Genomic DNA, 18,571 nt, shown 5'->3' on the forward strand with positions numbered 1-18,571 from the left:
TAAAGAAAAAGGGGGTTTCTGATGAGGTCATCCAGACCATGCTGAGGGCCCGTAAGCCGGTGTCTGTGGCAAATTACCATCGGGTCTGGAAGATATACATTAGATGGTGTAAGAGACAGAAACTTCACACTTCCAGATTCAAATTGTCAAGACTTTTAAATTTTTTACAGGATGGTTTTTCATCAGGCCTTAGTCTGCAATCCTTAAAGGTGCAGCTTTCGGCCTTATCCATATTCTTTCAAAAGAGAGTAGCTTTGCTACCTGAGATTCAAACTTTTTTACAAGGGGTTGCTAGACTTAAACCACCTTATAGGCAGCCGGTGGCGCCTTGGGACTTATCTTTGGTCTTATCTATGTTACAGAATCCTCCTTTTGAACTGATAAGATCTGCGGATTTAAAGTATGTGACCTGGAAGCTCACTTTTTTGTTGGCAATTGCATCAGCCAGACGAGTGTCTGAGTTGGGTGCCTTGTCTTGCAAGTCACCGTTTTTGATTTTTCATGATGACAGTGCCAAAATTCCTACCTAAGGTAGTGTCATCTTTTCATTTAAACCAAGACATTGTACTTCCAGTGTTTTCTTCCCCAGACGGGGTTAAAAATAGGGACAAACTGAAGAGATTGGATGTAGTTCGCGCCTTGCGAATATACATTGAGAGGGTAAAGGATATTCGCAAATTGGATTTACTCTTGGTGCTATATGATGTGCATAAGGTTGGGTGGCCTGCTTCTAAGCAGACCATCGCTCGCTGGTTGAGATCTACCATTGCCTTTGCCTACTGTAAAGCAGGTCGACCAGTTCCGTCTCGGATAAATGCATATACCACTAGGTCGGTTGCTTCCTCCTGGGCGGTGCGCCATGGGGCTACGGCGGAGCAGTTGTGTAAGGCAGCCACCTGGTCCTCTGTTCATACCTTTACCAAATTTTACAGATTTCATGAGTTTGCGTCGGAGGATGCTTCATTTGGACGGGCAGTGATGAGAACTGTTGGTCTGAGCGTACCCTCCCAAAGGACCGGCTCGCGAACGTCCCATTGTGAAGCTGTGTCACCGGACTGGACGAAAGAGAAAAGGGGATTTTTTTAAGAACTTACCGTTCGAACCCCTTTCTCTGAGTCCAGTCCGGTGACACAGCGATCCCTCCCTAACGCTCAGTTAAGTGTGCCATTCATGTGTTGTCATGTTATGGTTCTGTTATGTTACATATAAAGTGTTCAGGCATTGTTCTGAGTTATGTATCCTAGTGTGCTCTTGAAGTTGAACTGAAGCATGATGGGATGCAGAGGGAGGAGCCTGCTCCCAAAGAATTGAAGCATAGGTGCCTGGCTCCTGGCGGACCCTACTACATCCCATTGTGGAGCTGTGTCACCGGACTGGACTCAGAGAAAGGGGTTCGAACGGTAAGTTCTTACAAAAATCCCCTTTTCTCTCTCTTCTGCTTTGTATATACATTTTCCTTGTTTTATCTTAAACTCACCATCGGGTATCTTTATGCATACACTTTAACAAACTTAAACCTTATCATTATTAACACAAAAATAAGACACGGACACAAGTGCTGGCGTTTTAAAATGAATGTCAAATTAATTGATTGACAACTCGACTATGATCTGACTATAGATGGTGGTGGTGCACTTCACACACCGCTGGTGATCAACTCTCCCTTCACAACCCACCTGTGCAGGTGGTGTAAGCCATCTCCAGTCCAGGAGCATGGGCTAGTGACATATCGATGCCGGGAGAGCGCATCCACTATCTACATACTACTACTACATATAAACAAGTGAACGTTCTTTACCGCCGCTGAGAATAGAAAATAGGGATGGGAGTGAAGGGAAACTTCACAAAGAGGCTGATCACATCCTGTCCTCTCCTAGCCTGCCAACTTCTCCCCTTTTACCTCATTGGTTAATACTTACCTCATCAGGGGCGGGATGTTCTAACATCCACAGCCCAGCTCCGCCCCCCTTTGCCACCCATCGCCTACATAATTATCACATATGCTCTAACATATGCAATAATTACGGCAAAGGACAGCTCTTACGTTAAGAGCTGTCCTTTGCGATGAGTCAGCGGGTCCCATTGGGTCCCGCCGGCTCTCCCCTCCCTCCCTTACTGCTGCTGCTGCTGCGTAGGGCTCTCCTCCTCCCTGCACCCGGAAGAGTATCATAGTGCAGGGAGGAGGAGGTCACAGGTCCCGAACGCAGGTGAGGGGGGGGCGGTCGGTGCGGGTCGGTGGTGGGTTGCGGTAGAAGCCCATAGGTTTCAATGGGGCATCACCAGATTTTTCTGGCGATGCACCCGTCGTGGTAACCTGGCAGGAGATGCTTAGAGCATCCCAAAATGCGGTGAAAACCCGATAACAGGGTTTTTACCGCATTTTTAGTTTAGAGAATCTCCCCCAGATCTCCTAGCAACTAAACAACATGCTACTTAAAGTGACAGCATCACAGAACCCTTCAGTGGTTTATGTAACCTCTGTGCTTATTCAGCCATTGGTTTTCTATCCCTAATAGGAGTTAAAGGCCATGATGCCGTATTGGAGGGATATCTATTTAATTAGATAAACATATGTATTTTATAGTGTACAGAAATGCCACACTTACCTACTCTCCTGGAATATTTCAGAGACTCACAAATGCACCCCATACCACCAAACTGTCTCATTTTTCATGGGACCGTCCCGTTTTTTGGGGGGGATGGTCCAGCACCCTAATTTACATAAGCCACACACCCTTTTCGGGAGTGTCCCTCTTCTCAACATAGAAAAGTTGGAAGGTATGGCACCCAGAAGATGAGTGTGAGGTCTCTCCCATGTAACAAAAGTAGGAAGAGGTGTGACTGCGCTGCACTGAGAAAAACAATATTACATATAAAATGGATCAGGTATGTGAAAAATAGGAAAATTTAATGACACAATTTTACGGATAATACACAGTAAAAAATATATATATAAAAGATACAGCGTAACCAGACAATTAAAAATAAATAATAGTCACCCACAAATTGTCCAGAGGTAAATCCACAGGGGGTACGGTCTCCTGTTTATTTTGTCCGAAATTTTTCAGGGTGCCCTACCAATGATGGAATAAATGAAAAAAACAAAAAACATTTCGGACAAAATAAACACGAGACCGTACCCCCTGTGGATTTACCTTTGGACAATTTGTGGGTGACTATTATTTATTTTTAATTGTCTGGTTACTCTGTATCTTTTATATATATATTTTTTACTGTGTATTATACGTAAAATTGTGTCATTAAAATTTCCTATTTTTCACATACCTGATCCATTTTATATGTAATATTGTTTTTCTCAGTGCAGCGCAGTCACACCTCTTCCTACTTTTGTTTCTATTGTATTGGGACTGACTATCCCTTTTATTTGACTGCCGCTAGGCTAAGCACACTCACATCCAAGCGCCCAGTGATATATTCTTTATATCCTTCCTCTCCCATGTAACACCCACTTCCTAGTGAAGTGGGCGGGACAAGGAACATAATGCTGCCATTTTTAATTTAGGTTCTGCCCCTTTTCATTGACCTATGAATCAAGGCAATAGCATACCTCCCAACTCTGCAGTTGGGAGGTATGCTATTCCGCCACTCATCAGCGCTGAATAGACGCTATTCTTGGCAGGCTGGAGGGACGCACAACTGTCCCCCCCCCCCCCCCCACCGTGGGACAATGGCGGCCCCGGGTGGGACGCGGGAACGTCCCCGAATATCGGGACGTTCCAGCGGTAAGCGGGACAGTTGGGAGGTATTGCAAAATGCTTTGTGGGTGGAGCCAAATCACTAGAGGCAGCCATACTGTAGGTGCAATATATAAAGAAGTTACCAATATCTCTATTGGTAACTTCTTTATATATTGTCCACTATTTGGTGTGGGTAGGTGTCCCGTACTTTCCCGTATATCCCTCAGCGAAGGTATAGCGCAACAGTTCACTCCACTACTTTTACTTTGGATACTGTAGGTGCAGACTAGTGTCCTAGCTGGCAGCGGTTGCAATAGTGAAGCTCTTTGCAGCAACTCTGTAAAGGAGGCCATTAAATCGCCGCTGTGATCGTATTCTCATAAAACTGTCCGACATACTTCAGACAATACCCAGGAAGCTCTGGCTGGATATGTTATTGCCACATGGAGCATTTCTGTCCTGGTTTGTGTCAAACCTTGTAAAATCCCCTCTTCGCATGTCACAAAACTCCCACAGTAACTTAAGCAACGCTTTGAAATCTGCAGTGTCTCAAATGTGATATTTCATTTTTCAAACACGAATGATCCTTTTTGGAACAAAAATGTTGAAAGATTAAGAATGAGTCACGCTCCGCATAAGGCTGATAAATGGAGGTCTCTGTATGAATTGCTTTTTAGCTCATTCCAAAAAGACACAAAAACTGGCAACTGCCGAGGACAGGAGCCACCTAATTGTGTGAGTGGGCAGCGAAGCGACTTGGTATAGTACTGCGCTGTATATCAGTAAATGCCTCATTACTCCTTTCAAGGAATAGTTAAGGATATTATTGTAAATGTTACGCACCTTAAGGGATGTTTATTTACTTTACACACATTATATATAATAAAAAGCACCTTCTATTTTCCAGGATATCTGTCTGCAGAGCCAGCTGATCCAGGACTCCGGAGAGGAAAGTAATTAAGCATGACTGTGCATGAAGCATGAAGTGTGGTGTGCACCAAGGCTGGTATTCCCAGTACCCTCTTACCCAATACCCTCTTTCCAGCCAGGGCCGGATTATAATGGAGGCACAAGGGGTCAGTGCCTCTGGGACCCCCTCTAGCTAGGGGCCCCCTGTGGTTGGCATGTATTTTTTTTTTTTTTTAGCTAAAGGTTTTGTGCATGGGAGTGGGGTAGTGCTGCAGCTTCACCTATCTGCCAATGTGACAATGATTAATGGTGCTGAGCATTGGGAGCCAAGTGTGCAGTGCATTATTGGGAGTTGACTAAGTCCCATGACACTTTGCACCAGAGGGCAGAGGCTGAGACGTTTGTGCTGAGCTCTGATTGGTGGAGCTCATTACATGCTTCTCAGGCCCATGGAATACAGCAGCAGCAGCCTAGTCATGGGAGGGTTTTTATGTATGTATGTATGTATGTATGTATGTGTGTATGTATATATATATATATATATATATATATATATCCCCTGAAGTTACCCATTGACCAAGTTTATACTGCCTTTACTCTGTGTTTTGACAGTGTAATATTCCCCCATGCAGTTTGCGGCCAGTAATGACAAGTGCAAGGGGGCCCCCCTGTCTAAAGTGCCCCGGGCCCCCCGAAGGCTTAATCTGGCACTGTTTCCAGCCACTTACACATAGGGTATGATGTACTAAAGATAAAATAAGGCCACAAGCCAATTTTCCCATATGTACTAAGCCTTGGATAGCGGGGCTGCGATGTGGAGGGTAACTCTAGTTTTGCTACTATCATATACGCTTCTGTCCTTATATTATCTTATCAGCTAGATCACACTTGTCATCCAGTCGGGATCCCAACAGTCATTATCCCGACGTCGGGATCCGGACTGGCCGGACCCAGACAGCATGGTGAGCACAACAAAGCCCCTTGCGGGCACAGTGGCTCGATACGCTCGCCACCTATTCTATTCTCCCTCTATGGGGGTCGTAGACCCCCATGAGGGAGAATAGCCGGTGGCCATCGGGCCCCCGTGTGTCGGTTTTGACTGTCGGGATCCCGACATTGGGTAAATGACTGTCGGGATCCCGACGTTGGGTAAATGACTGTCGGGATCTCGACTGTCGGGACCCCTTCCGGCACCCATCAAATGTAAAACAATGGTGAATATTACATGTAAACTAATGGTTTAGCAATGCCTGAGTACATATAGCAAAATAAAATCTATCACCGACCTTTTCACATGCAAGAATAGCAGCAGACTCTGTATTAAGAGGGTAATTCAGACCTGATCACTGGGCTGCAAGATTTCGGAGCCCAGCAATCAGGTAAACGCCGCCCAACCGCAACAACGGCACTCCCCCCCCCCGCCCATGTTCACAAATGCAAAAGTGATGGCAGCCGTGCACATGAGGGGAGAACCATTCAAAATAAGTCACCATCTAATGGTTTTCCCCCCTCTCATCATAATTCTAGACTTACTTGGCGCTGCGATGGCCGTAGGGAGAAGGAGGCCGCTGATGAGATCAGCGGCCCTCTCTCCTAATGGCCGGAGAACGCCTGCGTTTTCTTGGATACTCCCAGAAAACAAATGCCCGCAGGGTGTCAATCATGTTGCGGGCAGCCTGTGACGGCTAGCCATCGCAGGCTCCCTTTGCATGAACATCGCGTGCACATCTCACCCGAAGCATGCGTGGTCATTTGATAATTGGCACGGTTGGGAATTCCCATCATCAATAGTACTCTCATCTTAGTAAATAAACCCATGTGTGTCTCTCTTTCCTGTCCAGAACGCTTCTATCATATAACAGGTTACCGTTACACAGAAATCAGACACATCAATCTAGCCTGCTGTGTATGGGAGAGGATCAGGGCCGGCGCCACCACTAGGCAAATCTAGGCATTTGCCTAGGGCGCCAGCCACTGGAGGGCGGCACTTCGCCCCTCGCCTCTCGCATGGAGGCTGCAGGGGTGTCCGTGCCGGGTACCTGCGGCACTGTGTGATCTGGCGGCGGGGTCCCTGCAGTGATGCGCGCTATCCGGCAGCCAGGCGGCGGCGCGGGAAGCGCTGCTGGGTTTGAAAACATTCCGCATGCTGATTGGCTGTGATTCAGCCAATCAGCGCGCGGCGAGTTTTCAAACCCATCAGCGCTTCCCGCGCCGCCGCCTGGCTGCCGGATAGCGCGCATCACTGCAGGGACCCCCTTAATCCAGTTCTAGGGGTCGACTCATGATGGAAGCAAAGTATTGATAGTTTCAATCCATTGATGGCATGAAACTATCAATGATGACCAATGCATGCTGCAGTGGCACCCCCACAGATCCCAGCACCCTAGGCAGAAGACTAATACTGCCTATTGGTAGGGTACTTATGTATTATCTGGACTCCCATGTTAAATGCACCCCATTTTTTTATACCCCTACTATCCAACAACGCATGGAGTTTATTTTATATAGTGTGGCGAGCGAACACAGTCTCATAAGAAAACCGGGAGTCCAGATATTACATAAGTACCATTGGTAGTGCCGGCATCCTAGCATTAGTACTAGCAGAAACAGCCACACATGCAAATCCTATTCATTCCTGTCATGTATTCCTACATATATCAGTTGGTGTTTCCAGTTTCCAAATACAGCACAGCTCAGGGCTTACTATCTTTACCATGTAATGTTAGAGGTAAATGATAGGACAAAGGGAAGGAGCAAATAAGGGCATGTACTCCTGCCATGTTATACAGCTGCAGGGGTCCGGCCGTGACACAGATATACTATAGGATGCCTGAAACTGATATCCTACACATTACTGACTGTAGTGAGGAAACATCATGTGACAGGCTCCACAGCAGTCTTATACCACTTGCAGCTTTCCAGACAGTGTGGAACTACAAGTCCTTGCATGCCCTGAAACATATTATCTAACCTCCTGCAGTATGCTCATATACTGCTCCTTCATGAACGTAATAAGAAAGTGGAAGGAGAGTCATGGAGGATGCACCCGCGGGAAACGGTCATCTGTCAGACCAGACTTAGGTCGACAATCATTAGGTCGACCCCAGAAGGTCGACTGTCCACAAGGTCGACTGGGTTAAAGGTCGACATGGCTCAAGGTCGACATGACTTAAGGTCGACATGGGCCAAGGTCGACATGGTTTTAGGTCGACAGTCATTAGGTCGACATGAGTTTTTCACTGTTTTTTGAGCCGACATGTGCCGACAGGCGGTATTTCATGCCCTACCATCCACTAGGGCGTGGTGGGAGAATAAAATAGTGTGCCGAGCGCAGCGAGGCACCGTGCCCGAAGCATTCGAGCGATGCGAGGGGCTGCGGTTCGACTCCAACTGTGTCCATGTCGACCGTGTCGACATTCGTGTAAAAAAAACAGTGAAAAACTCATGTCGACCTAATGACTGTCAACCTTTAACCCTGTCGACCTTGGGGACAGTCGACCTTCCGGTGTCGACCTAATGACTGTAGACCTATGTCTGTTCTGACAGATGTACCGCTTCCGCGCCCGCGTGTAACGTGTGCAGGACACATGATATAGGCCCTTATTCTGGTTCACTCGCAAAGGCAAATTCTTTATCAATTGGACAAATCCACGTGCACTGCAGGGGAGGGGGGGCAGATGTAACATGTGCACTGCAGGTGGGCAGATGTTACTTGTGCAGAGAGAGTTAGATTTGGGTGGCGTTTTACTTCAAAGTGAGATCTATATTGCAGTGTAAAAATAAAGCAGCCAGTATTTACCCTGCACAGAAACAATAAAACACCCAAATCTAATTCTCTCTGCACAAGTTACACCTCCCCCCTTCCCTGCAGTGCACATGGTTTTGTCCATTTGAGAAGAAATTTGCCTTTGCGAGTGAACCAGAATAAGGGCCATAGACTGCAGTCCTCACATGTTTTGTACTCACCACTGAATATGATTCCTGATCTGTAGATTGGAATACATAGCAGAGAGTGAGAATGTGAGTCAGGCTGGGAACTAGACTCTCCCCCTGGGAATGTCTTGGGTCATATGGAATAGCTTCTCTATACAATGTGCTCCTGGAACTGCGGACACACTCTCTGGTTCGTATCTTCTATGGGGATGCGGTCGGCAGGTCAACGGTTCGATTCCCACCGTAGCCCTAACTGTGTATGCTCGACATAAAGTAGACAGTCTGTATGCTCGACATACAGTAGACACCAAAAAAACGTGAAAAACTCCCCTCTGCCTTTCTCGTGTTGACCTTTACAAAATTGACCTTTTCAATCTTTCTATCCTGTCGACATACTGTAAGCTGTCAACAGTTTTTAATGGGTCGACCTATGTCCTTTCAACCAATAGTGCTCGATGTAATGACTGTCAAAGTTTTTATAGTCGACCCTATGACCCATACCCCTTCTATGCACATTTAATGGACTCTTATTTTATGCATGTCGTCGGGATTTAATGGGGCTCATTTAAAATTGAATGCACGCCAATTAGTTTTGCATAACATAAACATTTTTGAACAACTATGAAAATATGTATGCGTAATTATAATAGGTGTAGAATGTGCGTGGCACACGGGCCCCTGGTACAGGGGGGCCCTGCACGCACTCCCTGGCCTGAGTATACTTACCGTGTGCTGGCAAGGGCTTAAACACATCATTTAGCCAATGTTTATAATGTGTCCAATTTTATATGTTCGCTATAGCAAGACAAGTTTTCCTCAAAAAGCTCCCAGTTACCATGGCAACCTATAATGCGTCTATCTAGAGAGTAATGCAGCATCAGCACACAGGACGTTAGTCATTCAAATGACAACTGGAATTACTTCTTACTAATTGCTGGCTCTATTGTCCTGTGCATTCATTTTATAAAATGAGCCGTTTGTGTGTATGTATGTGTGTCACTGGTGTGACCTGTTAGTCAGCAGCGATATACAATACATACAGAAGCTACAGATACAGGTATTATGCAATGTCAGCAGTAAGGCAATAGAAGGCTGATCAAAGAAGCTGACTGTACTACAGCTGTCCAAAAAGAAAATGTTACAGAACTTTTTGTACCAGTGGCAACTGTCATTTTGGGCCTTATTCAGATTGCATCGGTACTGCGCGCATTCGCACACAGTACCGATGTTGTGCGTCTGCGCAGGTGTGTTTCTGCGCATGTGCAGGCGCATGGTGCGTGCACCCACGGCGACCTTTCGGGTCGCCGGGTGCACGCACCCATGGCAGCGAGGGGGGGGCGGAGATGGGCGGGGAGCGCCGGGCTGCCCCATTACCATATGGGAACGCCCAGCGTTCCATGGGCGTTTCCATGAGAACGCTGGGCCTTCTCATGGTAATGAGGCAGTGATGCGGGTGTGTGGGCCGGGTAGCTGACATCACCGGATGTCAGCTGCCCGCCCATATCACGCCAGCGTGCACGCATATATACGCAACTGAAAAATCACTTATATATGCGTGCACGCTAAACATCATTCAATGGTCACCGACCATCGAATGATGTGGGCGGACACCCCAGCAAAGCGAATGGATGTTTATGCAAAACATCCATTCTCTGCTGTGCGGGCGAAGCCGCACTTTGCTGGGGCGGGGGGGGGGGGGCGTGCGTTCGCCGGGCGGGGTTTGGTGGACTCGCAAGGCTGCGAATTCGCAGCCTTGCGAATCAACCTGAATAACCCCCTTTGTTTGCTTCATACAGCACACTTGCGGGAACATCATTCAGTTGCAAGTTACTCCTTGGGGGTTATTCTGGTTCATTCACTCGGATGCGAATTTGCATCCTTGCGAGTCAACCTAATCCCGTCTTGCGAATGGTGGTACGCCGGCCCACCATTCGCAAAGCGCATTCCTTTGCATTGGCTGCAAATGGATGGTTTACATAAACATCCCTTCGCAGCATTCTGGGGAACACCCACCTCATTCGATGGTTGGCGACCATCGAATGATGTGGAACGTGCACGCATATGTAAGGGTGCTCGGAGGCACTGATCCAGTGATGTCAGCTGCTCGCCCCTGGAGCCCACGACAAGGCCTCATTAGCATGAGAACATCCAAATGCTGGACGTTCACATATGCTAATGGCCACCTGCCACTCCACGCCACTCTCTGCCCCCCCCCCGCCAGCGGTCCTGGGTGCGTGCACCCAGCGATCCAACTATTCACAGTGGGTGCACACACACTGCGTTTGCACATGCGCAAAAATGCGCATGTGCAGTGACATAACATCGATCCCCGTGCGAACGAATGGCCACAGCGAACGGACCTGAATAAGGCCCCTTGTGTCTTGCAAAAGGACATGGCAATGCCAACGCATGTCCTGAAGTGTCTCTATAAGTTCTAACTGGTTATCATTGGTGGGTCAGTGGGACAATTCACAATACAGAATGCATTCATCATGCAAATGTTTCAATATGATATCACATGATGGTACATTATCTAACACCAAAAAATATAGCAGTTGCCATTTTGTTACACTGATATTAGCCTCGATATGTCTATGGGGACGGCAGAAGAGCGGCACAAAGAGGTTCAGCAGGACAAATCAGCAAGTGGTAGAAGCAGAGATCACTGCTTAACAAATAAACCCCTAAGGCGCCTAGAGAATTATGCTGCTTTATCTTATATCTATTACTTAACACTTAAGCCTAGAAATAACTCACACTGACACCTTAACTAATAAATAAGACACGGACACCAACTGCGTAAGTTTAAAGGTCATCTAGGATATTTATTTAAAGATGGTATGACCCTAATTGTTTAGGGATGGCAAGAAGAAGCACTTGAGACCAGCACCCTCAAAACGCGGATGCCCCTCATGGCGGCGACCAGGTCGCCCCACTCGCTGGTATCACTCAAATAACTTGTGCGTACAGCCCGCTCCGCAGCGGCATGCCACGCCCCTCCTAGGGCCAGACGCGGGCACTTCCAGGAAGTGTCCAGCGCCCCACCGCGTTGAGTCGGGACTCGCCTACCTTCTTGGCAGAGGGGCGGGCCATACCCTACGGAGACCACCTGACACCACACTTGAGTGCTGGTCGAGAGCGCTCAACCGCCGATTGTAAATCAAACTAAATTCAAATTTGGTGAAGGCTCAAAAAGCTCATGTAGCACTTTAAAAGGGGAGGGAGGGTGGGAATCCAGACTCAAAGAGGAAGTCCTTCCTGCCTGCTTGCCTATAAGTACCCCTCTCTAAGCTGACGCCCCCCAGCTACCCCATAGGGCAGATCTACCTGCCACTCATTATTTGCCTCAGGCCTTATCTTGACATTCACAACTTTATTTAACTACTGCAAATTCACAGGCTCTTAATTACACTCGAGCCTATGCAGCCCTCGTTACATCTTATACCCCTTTTCCACTGCAAGGTATACTGGGGACTAGCTTAGTGGAAATGGCTACAAGGAAAAGTGACCTGGGATTTTTCCTGGGTAACGAGAAGGGATTTTTTGGGGGGACAAAAAAAAGTTTGGAATGGCAGTTGGTGGCAGTTGGTGGCTCCCTATATGAATGTTGAACTGTGCTGCAGTCACTCCTCTGTAGCCTCCCCTGGGTCTAAGCCAGGTATGACCCACCAAACTCCTGACAAGGGATTTTGGTCAAAATGAAGTATAAGAGAAAAGGGTATAATGTAGAGTAAAACATAAAAATAAGACACACATACACAAAAAGAGTGACAAATTAAAGGAAATAAATAACTTAAAAGATTGTATAGAGTTGACAATCTAACTAGGTAAAGACTCTATACAGAGAAGGGATGGGGTATGGGTAAAAACTGGACCCAGACAAGACCCCAGACTGCTGGACATCAAAATCTGTCCGGTCTGGGGGGGCTTCATCTGACAGCTGTCACGTGAAGGAGGAGGGGGAGAATAAAGCCTCCCTGTATAGTCCGGGCATGTAGCAAAAACCGTAACGGTCCGGACCACACGGGGAGACTGTAATATCCCCTTCCCCATGTCCCTGGTGAAAGCTATCACAGGCATCCCCCCGAACAAGACACCCCCAGGACGGGACACCTCCCGGACCGAACACTACAAGCTCCGGAATGCAGATTTTGGTGTCCGGTCTGGTGGTCCGGGGTCTTGTCCGTATCTTGTTTTTACATAGTCCCGAAGGGATGTAGTCAGGAACCCTGTACAAATGTACATATGTTTGTAAGATGTGTTGAATTGATAGAAAATGGCCTATATAAACATATTTATTGTTTTTTTGGCAGCAGGTCCCATACCCAGTGACTCTGCTGGAGCAGAATCTGCCTACCCCCTGTCTCGCTAGGGTGCGGAGGCGGATTTAACCCATTCCTTGGCCGTGGGAAGACAAGGTGTGGGCAGACCTTGTTATTCATCCTCCAAGCGCACACTTTCGCAGTGCATTGAGCCCCCTCAGACTCCTCGCTCTACACTTGTTATTTTTGTGTGCTTGGCCGGGCATCACAGGTCTTTTATTCTCGCACAAAGGCTGCCTTTCCTCCATGTGCCCCTCAACAGCCAGGACAGGAACACAGCGTCCTTTCTCTCTGTCCCCTTGGTAACATTGTGAATAGATTTCTGCTCCCCAATCGTCAGATATTTGGAGGGCCGAGAGACAATCTAGTCCAGCTCAGAATGCAGCTTTCTGCCATTCCCTACCTCCCCGAATGAGGCTCTCAGGATAATCATTACCTCTCTAAAGATAGCTACTTGAAGCTGACATGGTCATGGCTGATACAGAATCATTGCACGGTGCACTGACAGCTCAGTAAATGACAGCCTGGTTGGATTAGCACAGGGAAACATTGATCTGGCTCAGATAGGCCCAGGGGTTGTTGTGACTTTATACTGAATACTTTATGGCCATGCACAATTCTGAGCATTCCCTGCGCTGTGTGACATCACAGATCTGAGCCTATCATTTAAATTAGATAAGATTTATGTGAAAGTTCGGCACTCGTGAGCAGGGTAAGGTAGGTGCCTCGGTGCCTTCCAGAGGGAGTTTAGACAGGCGGGAGTTGGTGTATCAATATACACAGGTGGCACTCAGAGGGCTTGTATATAAAATGAAGCAGGCAAACAGCAAGTGCACAGACCGATGTTTCGGTAATTTTATACCTTTTTCAAGACCAAAGAAATAGTGAAAAGTGACTTACCTATAAAGGAAACATACACCAGAGTGGCACCTGTGTCTGCATCCCGGCGGCGGCCTGGTGACGTCATCAGAAGGAGACTTGGGTCACTAGGTGCGCCCCGTAGTCAGGTTGCCATGACAACCGTTGCACAACACCCAATCTAAAAACAAGTAAATGATAATACCACGACAAGTCTGGGTAGACAAGACAGACCTGAGCATGTACAAGAGAAAAAGCAATGAATGGTGACCACCGCATCTCATAGCCAAAGTACGGGCACTATATAGTATAGATGGCACTACTGTATAATGGCAACTACTGAGGATGAGAGGGATCTAGGTGTCACTATTTCAGGGGACTTACAGGCAGGTAGGCAATGTAACAAAGCAATGAAGAAGGCAAGTCAGATGCTTGGTTGCATAGGGAGAGGTATCAGCAGTAGAAAGAAAGAAGTAATAATGCCACTGTATAGGTCATTGGTACGACCTCACCTAGAGTATTGTGTTCAGTTCTGGAGGCCATATCTCCAGAAGGATATAAATACATTAGAGACTGTACAAAGAAGAGCAACTAAAATGGTGCATGGCCTACATCACAAAACGTACCAGGAAAGACTAAAAGATCTTAATATGTATACTTTAGAGCAGAGAAGGGAAAGGGGGGACATGATAGAAACTTTCAAATATATCAAGGGCTTTACCAAGGTACAGGTGGGAGACATTCTTCACAGGAAGAGGAGCAACAGAACACGAGGACATGCACTGAAACTAGAGGGAGGAAGATTCAGGGGAAATCTGAGGAAGAATTACTTCACAGAAAGAGTAGTAGATAAGTGGAATAGCCTCCCATCAGAGGTGGTAGAGGCAAATACAGTAGTACAATTTAAACATGCTTGGGATAAGCATATTGATATCCTTACAAAAAAAATAAGGATCAAATATGGTTTGAGGTAACATGTTTAAAAAAAAGGGGCAGACTAGATGGGCCAAGTGGTTCTTATCTGCCGTCAAATTCTATGTTTCTATGTGGTCACACATACAAGAGGTACTTAATGCAAATATCTAAGCAAAACGTACTAATAAATGCTCCAAGAAAAAAAACAAGGAGGACATAATCGACTTAATATACACATTCCTGTGGAAACAAACAATCAACAAGTCAGATTAGTTTCGGAGGGACAAGAAAATCCCGAGAGGTTTTCGCACCAAAAATACCCCAACTATCGGGAGACATAATTTAGACTTCTGCCGCAAATGGGTGGCTATATTGAATAAGGCGTCCTTCGACCTAATGCTTCTGGTCATTGAAGAATCTGCTAAAGAACTGGAAGCAACTAAAATTAAGATCAACGAATTTGCCTCTGCCCACTGCCAACTCTCCCGGGTTCCGAGTGGGGATGGGTGTCCCTAGAGGTAAAAAGAAGGACAAGGAGGGTCTGTAGTGCTGGTTACCTGACTCTACAACCACTGGAACCCGGGCGAGTTGGCGGTCGGCAGAGGTGAAATATTGCTTGGTTTACCTTCCTTGTTGTTTTTTAAACTTTTTTTATCTGTTTTGTATGCTGGATGGTCTTTTTGTGGAATAAAAAAACATTTGTTTTTACCACCTGTGACTGAGTTTGGATTAGCATCCCCTTATTGAAAAGCCTGGGACGAAAAGATACCTTTCTATACACATAGGGCACTGTCTGAAGGTGAGCATACACCCAATGGGACGGGGATTATTTTATGGTACATATCTGCATAGAGTGTGATGTGATTGGTGACCCACAAAAATACCTTTACAGGCACATAGGGCCTGTTGTACAGGTCAGTAAGAAGGATGATCTGTTGATCTATTCTTTGTCTTCCTACTGAATAATTGACTCATCAATATTTTTTATCTTTCTATTGCTTGGATAAGCAAATTACCAGTGGAGAAATACCATTACTACAAATTATAGAGACAGCGCATGATTGTCCACCACTGTTGTGTATTGTGTGTATTGGAAGTTGGGTCGGTATCCCAAGGCGGGACACGGTGCTGCAGTCAGGTTTGGCGCGGTTATACCTTTACTAAAAGTGATTGTTTAGTCACATACTCTAGAATGAGATGTAATGAAAATATGGCAATACTGGGCTTCGGTGCAGAGGCTAGTGCCCGCTTTTATTGGCATTACCCTATAGAAGCCTATGGATTTCTTTCTGTATTGTGCTGTCATAGTGAGCCCTTTGGTAGGTGCAGACTTTCCATCTATGCATCTCATTCACAACAGCAATGATGCACATACACACTGTGTAATGCAAATTTACTTCATGTCAGCATGTATCAAATATCTCATCTGCCCCAGCCATACAAACCTGGCGCTGTCTTTGCTATCTTAACAATACACCGGGCCAGTCTCAATGGGCCAGTCTCACCAGGCCAGTCTCACCAGGCCAGTCTCCGCAGTTGCTGCTCCGTGTAGCATTATTCACTTTAACCTTAATTGGTGCTCAAATCCATATCCCAACCCACTGCCTTTGTTTATGTGCGGCTATCGCTACATTTCTGATGCACCAGAGAACATCATAACTTTGAGAACATTATACTTTAGCAGCTTTATGCAACACAGTTGCCATCATGAAAAACAGGGCCTTCTTAACAGCACTGTAGGCCCTGTGCAAAGCTGCTATGGGGCCTGAGCTGTTTCCAGGACCCGCAGCCCTCCCTGATCCCAGTAAAGGTCTGCTCCCAAAATGCAACGATCCCCCTTCCCCATGGTTGAGAACAGGGCTGGATTAATGGATTAAGCCTTCGGGGGGTCCGGGGCACTTTAGACAGGGGGCCCCCCTCCCACTTATCATTACTGGCTGCAAACTGCACAGGAGAATATTACACTGTCAAAACACAAAATAAAGGCAATATAAACTTGGTCAATGGGTAACTGCAGAGGGGGTGGGGGGTTAATATAAACAACAAAAAATATATATAAAATACATGTAAAATTGATATGTTGCGTATTTTATTAATTGATTGTATTGATTGTATATTATTTGCTGGTTCCCGAGATCGGAAACTTTGAGGTGCCACTATAAAATATTGTACAACATAGGAGTGGTTAACCATGGAGCGCTCAATGTAGTTATTTTTGAGTGCCGATGGAATCTAATTATATCCTCCCGGTTTGGGAATTCATGTATCCGCATTATAGTTGCGGTTTTATATTATATTACAAAGTATTTTTATAGACTAAATAGTCTTTTTATGTCTGCACACTATGTGGGCTAGGTGAATTCTTAATCACCTGGAGTCCCTTTCCCCACTTAAATTACCATATGACATCACCGGCACTTCAGAGGTTCTGATTGGTGGAAGTGTGGGATAAATCATTCTCGGGTAGTCACTGAACCACGCCCTCTGACAAAGTCTCTGACGAAACACGTTAGGGCATAGTCAGTGATACCCGTACTGACTGTGTCCCGGCGCTGTCTTCTGCCTGTGTCCCCCCGGCCCCCGGCTTCTAAGTCCGGCCAGCGCAATCCAGCGTCTGTTTGTTCCTGTGGATCGGATGCCAGTGGAGATGCGGTTGGAGCAGTTTGGCCGTGGTATTATGATTTCTGTCATGTGGTAACCAGCCCACACTGTTTTTATATTGGTACGAGCACTTGCTTTTATCTTTCTTGAAGGAGTGTCTGTTTCTCCGAATAAATATATCGTTTACATGCCCCATGGAGCGCCCCTCTGTTCTCTGTATTTTATATATATCTATATATATATATATATATATATAGATATATATAAAATACCATATGAAAAGCCTGTGTTTGTCCCTCTGAACCTTACTCTGTAGGAGCCCTGAAAGGCTCAACGCTGCCGCTAATTAAAAACCCTCCCATGATGGGGCCGCTGCTGCTTCTGTCCTCCATGGGCCTGAGAAGCATATGATGAGCTCCACAAGCAGAGCTCAGAACAAGCCTCTCAGCCTCTGACCTCTTGTGCAAAGTCTCATGGGACTTAGTCAACTCCCAGTAATGCACTGCAATTTTTTTTAAATGCATGCCAACCATAGGGGGGCCCTAGATAGAGGGGGCCCAGGGGTACTGACCTCCTGTGCCCCCCCCCCCTTTAATCCTGCCCTGGTTGAGAGTGTCCGCTGCTACAGCACCTTCACCCCAGTCCCCAGCCAAGATGGTTACCATCACTGCTGCGATTTATGGGTATTTGGGAGGCGGGGCCTAATGCATTGAAGTGCTCGCACCCTCAAGAGACTGTGGCTGTGCTCAGAGTCCTGTAATGAATTAGTGTTTGCTCACACTTTCCCTTCTCTCTCTGTCACCCCACCCCCATCTCCTCTCTGTATATGGGCCAGATGCACTAAGCTTCAAAAGTAATAAAATGGAGAGTGATAAATAGCCAGCGAATCAGCTCCTACCTGACAGTTATCAAACACAGCCTGTGGCATGGCAGGTAGGAGCTGATTGGCTGGCTGTTTATCACTCTCCATTTTATCAGTTTTGAATTTTAGTGCATCTGGCCAAATATCTCCCATATCTACCACCCACCCTTACTCTCTTCATCTCTCTCCTTTTTCTCTCACCCTCTCCCCCTGCGCTCTCCCTTTCTCTTTCACTCTCTACCCCTCACTCTCTCCATCTCTTCCTTCTCTTTCTCTCCCTCTCCCCATTTCTCCCACTCTCCCCCTCCCTTCCTCTTTTACCTTCTCTCTCCCCTATCTGTCTCTTCCCCCCTCTCAACCCCCCCCCCCCCTTTATCACCCTATTTTTCTCTCTCGCTCTCTCTCTCTCTGGGGCGGATGCTCTAACATCCACACCCCCTTACCGCCACACATCGCCGCAGATCACCTACATA

The 18,571-nt window shown here is 46.7% G+C and overlaps 1 protein-coding gene across 1 annotated transcript in view; it reads right to left on the reverse strand.

Annotated features, from left to right (window-relative positions):
- Positions 1-13,864, reverse strand: part of IFT140 (intraflagellar transport 140) — a 138,457-nt gene extending 124,593 nt beyond the window's left edge. The window contains exon 1 of the mRNA XM_083153001.1: positions 13,763-13,864. The gene's annotated coding sequence lies outside the window, so the exon portion shown is untranslated. The remainder of the gene's footprint in view (positions 1-13,762) is intronic.
- Between the last annotated feature and the right edge of the window lie 4,707 nt (positions 13,865-18,571).

The sequence above is a fragment of the Crinia signifera genome, chromosome 7 (assembly GCF_055691185.1).
Source record: "Crinia signifera chromosome 7, ASM5569118v1, whole genome shotgun sequence".
Classification (NCBI taxonomy): domain Eukaryota; kingdom Metazoa; phylum Chordata; class Amphibia; order Anura; family Myobatrachidae; genus Crinia; species Crinia signifera.